Source organism: Manacus vitellinus, unplaced genomic scaffold, assembly GCF_001715985.3.
Source record: "Manacus vitellinus isolate BGI_N305 unplaced genomic scaffold, ASM171598v3 scaffold_3_pilon, whole genome shotgun sequence".
In the NCBI taxonomy this organism is placed as follows: Eukaryota; Metazoa; Chordata; class Aves; order Passeriformes; family Pipridae; genus Manacus; species Manacus vitellinus.
In genome coordinates, this window is record NW_021940535.1 from 42,907,595 (window position 1) to 42,919,324 (window position 11,730).

The 11,730-nt window shown below is 38.4% G+C and overlaps 1 long non-coding RNA gene across 1 annotated transcript in view; it reads left to right on the plus strand.

Annotated features, from left to right (window-relative positions):
• The window catches only part of LOC108640181, a 64,345-nt gene extending 56,198 nt beyond the window's left edge, over positions 1-8,147 (plus strand). Inside the window, exons 2-3 of the long non-coding RNA XR_001920970.1 lie at positions 6,585-6,667; positions 8,021-8,147. This is a non-coding gene — a long non-coding RNA (uncharacterized LOC108640181). The remainder of the gene's footprint in view (positions 1-6,584; positions 6,668-8,020) is intronic.
• The last annotated feature ends 3,583 nt before the right edge of the window (positions 8,148-11,730 follow it).

The following is an 11,730-nucleotide window of genomic DNA, read 5'->3' on the forward strand; positions in this document are numbered from 1 at the left end:
GAATGTGCAATATGTGGTTGCAGGGCTTCTAATTTTAGTCTGGCTAAGGATGATATCACTTCAGATTTGTGTAGCGGAATGAGTTAATGGGCTCACCTCACACCTAATAGGCAGGTATCCTAAAACTGTAAATTTACATCTCAGTTAGTTCCAGATGATGCTCTTTCTGGTGTTTTCAGACTTAGATCTAGTATTAGAAAATTTAGCATTCTGTTAACTTGTCCTCCGTCTTTAAAGAATGTTGTAAGAAACACAATGATTACTTATGTTATATATTTTATGTAGGATGTCATTGTCTAGAGACATCAGTCAAGAGCAATTCTTTTATAGAAAAAAACCAATAAATAATCTTGTTTAATTGTTAGGTTCTCCAAAGTTTTTAATACGTCATAAATCACAAAACTGAAGCCTTGGCTTCTACAAAGGCAAACTAACGTTTTTCAAATGGATACTGTTTATGTTACTTTACTGCATACCTAGGTAAGCAATGGGCTCTAAACAAACTTTTTCCCATCAGAAGTATCCCATAACCAGAGTCTGTGGCTCAGTCCTCTTTCTGTCCTATATGAACACCTGCTTCCTCAACTGTAAGAGCTATTTCACTCTCAGTAGTATCCATTTGGAATTAATGGCAGTTAAGGTCCATTAAATTCAAACTGTTGTTATGATCATACTGGCTATGCAAAACATATTTAAAGTAGTTTGAGTAAAGGCTTATACAAGGGATGTGATGAGTTATTGCAGATTTACAGTTTTAGGTGTGCTGAAGGGACAGCAGGAGTTTATTGTATTTCTATAAGGATAAAAGACATGGATATTTCTTATCATAGTATTATGGTGATAGCCAGCAATAAATGTGTGGGAAATCCCTCTTAACAAAATCAATACAATCTAAAGAATTGTCTTTTGGTTTTGGGTACAGCAAATTCTGCTGAAAATGATCCTCACGAGGCAAATGAGTTTGGAGGTCCTTGACCATACTGATATGGTAGGACAGACCTATTAAAAACCAGGGCTGTCTTAGGAGCTCTGACATGGATGGTGGCTTCACACTATTATCCCTTCCCCATTACCAACCACTTCCTCATGGCTGATAGTCTAGAGCACATGTATTTGACACCTGCTTAAATTATACAGAACCCCTAAAATTTCAGTTGTAAAATAAAATAAAAAGGTTTTGAAGCCAGAAATTGGGAGTGGAAACTAAAATTCCCTGCTGGTATTCATTCTGCCTTAGTCTCTGGAATTTCTTTTTTAAGAACTGTAAGTAGCTTAAATTTCGGGGCATGGTATTTAGTCAACCCAAAATATTTTACCACAGCTCCCTTCATTTCCAAGCCCTTGTGGTTGAACTCAGAGTCTCTGTGTTTAGCTTGCACGTTTTTGTGGTTTAATATGTTTTCTTCTCTTCCTGATACATTTGAGGCATCTCTGTGCTGAGCTGTCTCATCAGAAAGAGGCTGACAGCATATGAAGGCAGAGAAGTATCCTTTGATGAGAAAATGCAAATCCCAAACAAAACATTTGCAGAACCACTAATCACCATTTCCATACAATTGAGCAATGATATGGTATTTATTATAGAATGACTCAAAGATAAGGCTCAGTCCTTATAAGAAATGCAATGAATAACTTCATATACACCCCCTCCACTTATTTCTGCAGAGGCTAATTTTTACCTCATTGTAATTAGTGTCAGGACTCCCTCAGTGTTTGGTGGAACTGAGGTTTGATCTCTCTGGCCTAAGAACTGACTTGTGTAGTTTAAGGAGTTGTATAGCAAAATAGGAAACTACTTTGGCAAATATTGCCAAAAGGAGTTTCTAAATTTGGAAGAAGGTGTGGGGCTCTGGATCTGATATTCAGAGATGCTGGGTAATCCCAGCTGTCATTGGTTTTCATGGTAGTGAATTCAGCACTTTGAAATGAGGGAATTGGATTTTCGCATCTGGCAATGCAAAAGTAGAGGTAGCCAAAAGCTTGGAGAATTTGGAAAGTATTGGTCTTATTTTATATTTTAGTTCTTTGAGTTTGCTATAATAATCATGGCTACTTTATTGCTTAGTTTTCACAATGCCCTTTGATAAAGAAAAATGTGTTTATGTATCTATATCTATCTAGATATATATATCTGTGAGCTTATTTTTTGATTTTTTAATGCTTTCCTTATTTAGTTCAACTTGTACTTTAAAATAATTTAATTGGCAGAAGCTGTTTTAATTCTGAGTAAACCTTAATTTAAAGCTGTGGACATGGTAATGAGATTTGATTATAGTGAGTATGGGTTTTAAAAAACCTTAGGGTATAAAAAATACAGGGTTTAGAAAACCTACATCATTCAGGGTGGGTCTAAAGTCTGATATTCTACTACATTAGATCCTGTTTATTTCTACTAGTGGAGCTTGGTTAGGAAAATGAATTCAAACCAAGATTCAGATTTGGATTTTTCTGTATCTGTTAGAACATAGAACATCCAGATATTCAGCTGTGAATGCCTTAGACAAACTTCCACTTCTGATTTGGATTCATAAGGGTTGAAGAAAATATTTAAACAAAATATCTTTTTACTTTTCTGCATTACAAAACTAATAAAAGGAAGCTAAGATGGAGAAAGCCAAAGGTTCTCTTTAGTGCTGAAAAACAAAGTGAAGTAGCTTCAGTGTAGGGTAAGTAGTGTAAGTGCAGTGCTAGGGGAAGAAGAATTTGGACCTACTGAGTCTAGTAACCTGCAGTGTTTTGTCTCTGTTGCCAGCAGAAGGTTGCATTGTATGTTCAAAATTTCTGAGCTAATAATTATGCTCTGTTTTTCAAGTCAGAAAGAGACTGAGTCATTTGACTTGACAAAATTTAAGGTGTGATCAATCTCATTGTAGATCAGCAAAAATAGGTCAGATGAGTCATTTTTAAATACTTGTATTTCTTTTTTAGCTTAAAAAAAAAAGCTTAAATTAACTAGCTCAGATATAGACATATACTCTCTGTGGGATTAAAATATGGTAAAATAAAACCCCCACAAAATATTCACTGTTCCCAGCTGGATTAAATAGGCTGTAGTGTGTTTGGTCTGGTTCAGTCTTAGCTGGTCACATAGCTGAGGCACTGGTTGGTACTGAAAATCTAATTGCCTTAAAAAGCTAAAAGCTTTTGGGATATATTTCTGTCTTAACTGCATACCTGCAGGCAAGCAGCGTGCTGCTAGTTGGGCTTATATGTTGAGGTAGACCTGCTTGAAGCACTTAGTTGAGTAGAAAGAAACACTGTGTCCCTCCAGATTTGTTTCCCTTCTGAGCACCACTGGCTAATGAATCAACTTGCTCAAACACTTTGCAGCCAGCGAAAGGAGAAAGTGTCTGTTAAGAGACTAAGACCAAGGAATGAAATCTATGGGATATTGAGGTGTCTCCAAGTTAAAACATCCCAAGAGAAGGATGTTTCATCTGGGAAGCTTTGGGTTTACTATTATGCTGTAGGAAAGTAATTCAGTAAAGGTTAATGTCATACTGAAGGGGTGGCAGAAGCAGTACCACTAATTGTCACTTCTATTAAAGATATGTTGCATCTGTTGCCATGCCAATTATATGAGGAGATCTTTTTGTAGGTCAAGTGTCTCTACATTATTAATCCTAGAGTGCATGTGTCTGAAAAAAGACAAATACGGAGAACATTAATAAAGTTTAGGTGTACACATCTTATTAGGAACAGAAAAGCTGTAGGAGTCTCTGAGTGTACTGAAAGGATTATTTTATTAGGCTTTGTGTTTTGCCAGTTCATTCCTTTTGACGTTGAATATCCTTTTTTATTTCTTCCCTTTAATTTCAGACCAATTCTTTAACTTAAATCTGTTACCTTGCACTGTCTCAGGGAAAAGAGCTGAAACTTCTACAGTTTTCCAGCTTGTCCCTCTTTATAACTCTATTTGCAGAGTTTAACTTGGGATTTGCCAATAATTGACCATGAGTTCAATTTTTTTGATCAACACCCCCTTTTTTTGGTAACTTTTCCTAAGTTTGCTACTGTTGCCTTGATTATGTATTGTGTAAGGAATTGGATTTCTTGAAATTAAGCTGATTCTTGATTTCATCAATAATGAGTATCCATCAAGCTAGATTTATTAAACTCAATCTGACCAGTATTTGTCTTTAACAAGAGATTAAATGTCTACAGTTCCTGAGGTTATGAATGTTCTTTTAATTTGCCTCCAAAGTTGCTACTAAGTTACTTCAGTATTTTCAGAGAGCTACGGCTTCCAAGGAGATAGATAGGCAGAGGAGATAGATCTTGCTTCCTAACATTGCTGTAATCAAGCTGTAGCCATTTTGTATGCCTTCTCTGGCTTTGTACCAAAAATATACCGTTGGTTCCCCCTTTGGTTCTCCTCCAGTGTCTGCTGCTCTTCCTTCTTGACTCCACAGCTCTGATCCATGCAACCTTCCTGCCATCAAACACCACACTCTTCCAGTCGTGCCTCTTTCAGTTCTCTGTTTCTTCCTGTTAATCTGGTCTGTAGTTGAGGGAGAGGAATTATGAAATAATTTGTATTGACATTTATAAACCTTATCTCTCTCCTACTTTAATTTGGAATATAATTGAAGCATGCAACATGCTTTAAAAGGGGCTGAAGTTAAAAACAAGGTTCCATGACCTAACTGGGTTGTCCAGTTTGAAACAGTCTAAGAGGAAGTAATAGTAGTCTAAGAGTTGTAATTCTTTCAGTGATGGAAGGAGTCATTTTATGACAAATGCTAATATACTTCAAAGGTAGAGGGAACAGGTAAAAGTGAAGCCACTGCTTGTACTAAGACTTGAAAGTCACCCTATCAGTGCTCTTTCAGAGTAAAACTGACAAATCTCATGAAATATCTAGTTCAAATGTGTTTGCCATTGACTAGCAGGCATTTGTTTCCAAAGCTGGTAGAAGCAGTTTTCATTCTTCCTGCCTTCTCAGTGATTGATCTGTTTCTTTTTGGTTTTCTTTCAGAGAACTTAATTGCACTATGTTTATTCAAAAACAAGCACATCAAATGTCACAATATTAGCATAATCATAAAAATGTCAAGCATTCAGTGCATTTGCAATATGTCAGAGCTTCCTACAGAACATATTTTTTCATGCGATCAATGTGAGTCTCTGGAAAATGCCTTTGAATGGGCATCTCTTAAAAAGGTGACTAATAGTTGCTACACATTATTCCCATTAGGGAAAAGAATAGTTTGTCCCTAAAGTAGAATAAAATTGGTCCTTAAAAGCAGGAGATCCTAAAGGAATAGACAGATGTAAAAGGTCATCTGAGAAAGGGAAAGTTTACTGATAGAATCATAGAATGATCTGAACTGGAAGGGACCTAAAAGACCATCTAGTTCCAACCCCCTTGCCATGGGCAAGGACATATTCCACATTGCTGTGTCTAGCTGACTGTATTGATCTGCACCTGCAAGAACCTGGAAACCTGGATCACAAATTTCAGTGCCTGTCATAATCTGGATGCTACCATTTGTATCGTGGGTAGTATTGCTTTTTAAATATAGATAGTTGACTGATGCTGTATATTTAAGATGACTAGATAAGTTAAAAAGCATCTGATACATACTAATACATGTACTTTTTTAGTTGCATCTAAACTTGCACAGACTTTGTTGCACTGCTTGTACTCACTGCAATGCATTATTTGGGTCAGCAATTTAATGGAAGGATTTGGGACTGTGAATCTCAATGGTAAGGATGTAAGTGTGGGAAATGGGAGTTTCAGATACACTCTGTAAAGCAACTATCATAACTTTCTATGCAGGGTACCTTCATATTTCTTGGCTGTTACAGATGGAAATAGCCAAAAATGCAATAAAAAATTTGGACATAGGAACCCAATTTTTTATTAGTGCAGTATTTTGCTCCCCAACATCCTCTTTTGGATTGTTTCCAGAGGTCTTCACTTGATTTGTGAAAGATGTCTTCATCAAGCTCTTGACTGCAGTTGGTGAGACTGTTATCTTAAAAGATTCCTTGGCATTGTTTTTTCCGTGCATGGAAAGCTGTCTTATCATAGACACAGTCTGCAGTGTTCTGGTATGATCCCAGGAGAGGAATGCAAGCATGCTGTGAGCATGGGTCTCCTCCTTATAGCCTCTGAACATCCTACTAGGATTTTCTGAGGAGTACATGTAGTATCACAGGACAGCTCTGTCTTACTGCCTTTTTTCGGATTGGCAGAAGTTTGTTTTTTGCACATTTGCCCTTGTGAAAAATACAATGGAATATAAATAGGTCACACAGCTGGCAAAATGTGCCAAACTTCTAAATGTGTTTATGGAAAACAGTGGCCTGGTAAGCCCCTCCATTTATGATAAGGACAGAATCATACTGGTGGTCTTTCCTAATGTCTCCTAGTCTTCTGCCTTTAAGGAATAAAATTAAGTCTCCCTGCCTGGTTCTTACTGACCAGTGCAGTAAGTTAAGTCTTACTGCACTGGGTAAGAACTGACAGCAAACGGCTGGATCTGCATCCTCTAACTGCTCTTCTGAACTGTTCTGTCCTGAGACAGTACATTTATGCTGCTTTTTTCTTCCTCTTTTTTTTTTTTTCCCTACAGATACCCTTCTGTACCTCACAGCATGTTTGATGTTCATTGAGGTCATGTGTAGCTGCATGTCCCTCTCCAGGAGCAGAAAGGAGGTAAGGGTGGCTTCAGTCTGTGAACTGATTGTGAATGAAGGGAAGCAATGTGCCCACACACACATGGACCCACTGCAGTGAGTGAAGAGGACATTTTGCTCATTCCTTCTAATTCATGTGTCCTTACATTCTTCTCTGGCCTAGGACATTTGGCTCCCTCTCCTGTAGTGTTTGAACAGGTCTGAACATCTCTACCCTGTGCTAATCTGCTGGGTATCACTTCATATTCCTTGAAGTGATGATGGGATTGTATCAGAGATGTCAGAGGACATGGATTTGGCAGCAGAAAGCACTGATAATAAAAGAGCTGCAAGTCAGATTTTGTAATCCATCTGCTGGACATCCAGGTCCCAAGAATGGATTCAAATATACATGTGAATATTTCAGAAAACATTTCATGTAAGTGAAGTATAGAAATAACCTCCTCCAAAATCCTAAGCACTGAACTCTTTACAGTTGCCTATGTAATGTGTACTTTTCTGATAATTAAATTTTGCTCTATGCTAATTTTCAACAAGTAAGAACAGGTCTTGCCTTTACCTCAGGAATATGAAGAGTTAGCAGCAGAGAGTGCTTGCCTGCATAACAGTAAGGCCAGTGGAAAAAATCAGGATTTCGGTGTTGAAAAGCAGAAAATAATGTAAATGCATGTAAAAAACATAAGCAGTTTTCTAAATTATTTGCAGTTATCTTTTTTAATCCATCTGCAAAGATGAAAATGTCAGACTTTTCCAAAGTCTCTCTTTAAAATGAGTTTTGAAGGCAGTTTCCAGGTAATGTGCATTTTCCATTCAGCAACTCATGTGATGCCATGCAAGGTTCCTACCCTGCTCCTGCTAAAGGCAATTTAAGATTTGATATTGGTGTAATGAAGACAATAGCAAAATATTTCAGACATACAGTCATCCCTCAGTATGAGGGTTCCTTCCCTGTCACACAGACCTGTGTACACCTGCAGGAGCGTGGAGGGATTTTTGGAGAAGAGTCTCTGCACTGCCAGGAGCATCTTCTAGTCTGATGTGGAGATGCCCCGTGGGAATTGCTGACTCTGAAGTCAGTAGAAGGGGTTTTAGGGTGTACAGTGTGTAACAAGGAGACAGCTGCAGCTCCTCTGCCCAGGTTGAGGCAGGGCAGCTCACGAGTCATTCTTCCTTGTGCTTTTTCTCTTGTGAATGAGAGTTGCAAAAGGGAGTGTGTCTTGTTGCACTGCCAGCACAATAGTCACATTCTCCAGCTGAATTTGTAGACTTGCACTTAAATATCCCCAGTCTGCTCTCTGATCTGCTAGCCAAAATGGAGTTTTCACATGAAGTCTGTAGATGATTCATACTGCCTTCTTTTTCTTTCCTCTAGGAGACTATTGGATTTTATTCCTTTGCTAACACTGTCTACCTTTAGAAAGGACAAGCCATTGCATTATGGCCTCATATGAAGTCACTAACTTTTGCATGTCAAGAATAAAAGAGAAATTTATAAACAAAATGGGAAGCATGGTAAGATGTCAAAGAAAGGGGAAACAAAAGAGTGTGATCCAGAATGTTACATCTCTTTGTGGGTGACTTCACAGATACAGACTGAAGGGACAGACCTTTTTACTGTTACTCCTCAGAACCAAAAGATAAAAAATTGCTTTGCTGGAGGCCACTTCTTCCTGACTGCATTCATATACAGATGATTTGTTTCAGTGCACAGGGACATATCCTGCAGTGTTAAAATCAATGGGAATTTTGCTGCTGAAAATAGGAAATACATTTTATTTCTATTTCTGATAATTGATGTCACAAGATTTTGGAAGGGATTTTACTGCTCTTAAAAGCAATCTCATCCTGTGTTTTATTCCTGGTACCTAATACTTCCATTGTAAATGGCATTTTGCTGTGTCTGTTACCCAGGATGCTGTCTCTTGTGAATTCAGGGAGAAGGTTACACAGTGGAAAGGCATAAGAAGCCAGCATTTATAGAGAAACAAGTAATTAAGGCAGCTGAATAGAGGAGGACGCATGAAAAATAACAATTTAAGAAAGTAGGTGTCCGAGAACAGGATCCAGGGAGGTGAGGTTTCAGGTGAACTCATAGCACAGAACAGTCATGGTTATACTGGATTCTTGACTTGTTGCACTCTCAGCTGCTCCTTCCTCCCTGGAGTCTTTCCAGGGCAGATGGTGCAGCTGAGGCTGCATGGCCTGAGGCAGAGTATTGGAGCAGCATGCTGTTAGCTGGCTTAGCACAAGTTATTTGTATTTTTTTTTCTTTCTCTGTCCCTGAAATGTAAGCTGAGGCTGAACTCTGGACTTACTGTTTTCCTGTTGTTGAATCCATAAAGATTTAGACTGTAATAATGGGAACAGATTGTATCTTTTCTTGTCTTTGGATGGTTTGACAGCATGTCAGTGTTAGCAGTGGTTTTCAGAGCAGTAAGGATTACCTGTCTGTCATATTTTCCTTTTCCCATTTACACTGATCCCAAAACTGAATTGCCTGAACAGCCAGTCTGAAGGCCTGAAGAGAGAATCCATGAAAATCTTTTTTTTTTTTTAATTTTAAAACAATCAAGGTTTCTTGCACCAGTTAACTTTCTAGAGCCTGTGCAAACCTGGGTTCTTGTTGTTTTAGTGAAGTACTGTCAAGGCTATGCACAGCCACAGTTTTCTAGTTTCTTTCCCAACATCTGACTCCAAGCAGGCTGAATCTGTATTTCAGGGAGGTTGGTATTCCCCCTAGTAATATTTCTGTGGACTGTCAGCTAGTGGATCATTCTGAAGACCACCAGCAGCAACTCTCATTCAATAGGCAGTGGTTGCAAATTCAAGTAGGGAAAAGAGTTCTGGAAATTTTATCCAAGAATGGAATTTTTCTCTGTATTTAATTTTTTTTCATAGTTCTATGAAAGTTATAGAAAATCATATTTACATGTCACTCTGAAGCCTTCACATCTTCTCTTAAAGTTGTTTTCAATTTAAGTCTTCAGTAGAAGGGCTAATTTTAGGTATTTAGTTATGCTTTTTTTTTCTCCTAAGTACCTATTAAATAGAAAATAAATTTTTACAGGATGCTGTTCATTTTTTTCTTCAGAACTTTAGGAGTGTTAAAAAGATGTCACTTAATTTGAACAGTAGCAAAGCTGAGCCCCAAACAGAGAAGTATGCAGTCTTTCTCAAGACATGTCAAGACATCCCCCTGCAGCTGTAATAGGCTATCAGCACAACACCTCCACCCTTTCACCAGAGGCAACCTCTTAGAGGCAACTTTGTCTTCAGACTTCAGCTGTATATCATCTAATCTCAACTTGTGTCAAAAGACCCAGTAGCTCTCTGCGTGTCTGCTGGGAACATTGATCCACTCACCACAACTATGTACAAGATGTGAAGTCTTTCCTTCCCTTGCACTCCTTCTCTCTCTTTCTCTCTTAAAAAAAAAAAAAAGCTGTCAGTATTTCAGAAAGTGTGAGCAGCAGATCTTTGTGTACTTTAATCCATAAATAAACATTTCTTCTTTTGAACTTCATTAAAATTGGATGTGTTTTCACTGTAAAACACTCCAGCATCCCTATCATTTAGACATATACGGTGATGAATATTGCAATTAAGTTTTGTCTGTGGGAATAATTGTGGTCTGGAAATACTCAATTTATGCCAAAAAAGTAAATAAGTATCAGACAACAAGATATACTGCTTATAACAGTAATTTTAGACCAAGATATTAAGCTCTGCTCATGCTGTTTTAACAGGTTGGGCCAAATGCATCTTTGTTATTATGACCGAGCTTGCAGGGAAGTTGTGGAGAGGTGAGTTTGGTTTGACTTGTGCACAGTTATGTCTGACTTTCTTTGGTAAGACTTGTTGATGTATCACATTCAAATCTCCAGCTTTTCCTTCTCTGCCTTTGACCTGAAGAAAGGAATTCCTGCTTTAAAATGCTCATCAATCAGTGCTGCATAGTTAAGCTGATAAAAAAGCTAAGGCTAAGCCAGTGTTAATTTAACCAACTGTTACTTTACTGACAATATTTGTCAGCAAATAATTTTAATTAGACTAGCATAATGAGATCAGTAGTCTAAAACTAAGCAAATGACTAAAATTAAAGAGGGGTTCTGATGACAAACAAGCCCTGATGAGAGTAAGAATGATTTTTTGCCACCAGCGTCTGAGTATCCTGTGGAAATGGAGGGACAGCCCTAATCACATGAGAAATCACTCAGAAATGATGCTGGTGTGCTGGAATGCTGTGTTGGTGTCAGGAAGGCTTGCAAAGTTTGGGCAAGTGCAGTGTAAACTTCCTGTGCAGCCTTGCATGTCGCTGACGTTCTCCCTCTGCACTGGTGGGGCTCACTTGTGGACCTGCCTTACATGCTGTGCATGGAACAGGGCAGGGAAGGGTTGTGGAAGGTTAAATTGAAGAGGCAGCAGGTACTCGTGGTGGGAGGTGATACAGTGGAAGGGCAGGTGGAATAGAACCTACAGAAGTTTGTGGCTGTAATTAAGAAGAGGTAGTCAAAAAATAGGAAGAGTAGGCAGGGAAAAATACCGTATTTGCTTTAAGAAAGAAGTAAGAATAGAGAGGCAAAAAGAAAACTATTTTTTGGTGTCTGAGAATGGAAATGTTTGGGCTGAATAGCCTGCTGCTGTATTTGTCTCTTTCTCTCCCTACACAGATTCTTTGTTCTGATTTCTGGTGGAGTATTCTGGCCCTGGTGTTATTCCCCCCGCATGCCCACCATCTTCCTGAGAGCTGCTGGCAGAGGGAGCTTTTCACAGCCTGAAGTGTTGATTCTGAAGTGTGAAGGAAACAGAACCACGCTGGATGATGTGACTCATCTTGGAGAAGTTGGTGTTTTTTGGCTGAGGGAAAGTGTTAAGTTTCAGCCTTGCTAGTCCAGGTGTTTTAATGGATATTGCTGTAAGAGAAACCCTGGTCTGCTTGTCTTGCTCAGTCCTGAATAGGAGAATAACAACTTACATGCTAACATAAATGTTTAATGATTTATGATAAAAAAAAAAATTAGATGGCAAGCAAAATGCTAGGTTAATTGATTATGGAGTCCTAAATTTCCCAAAATGTAGCAT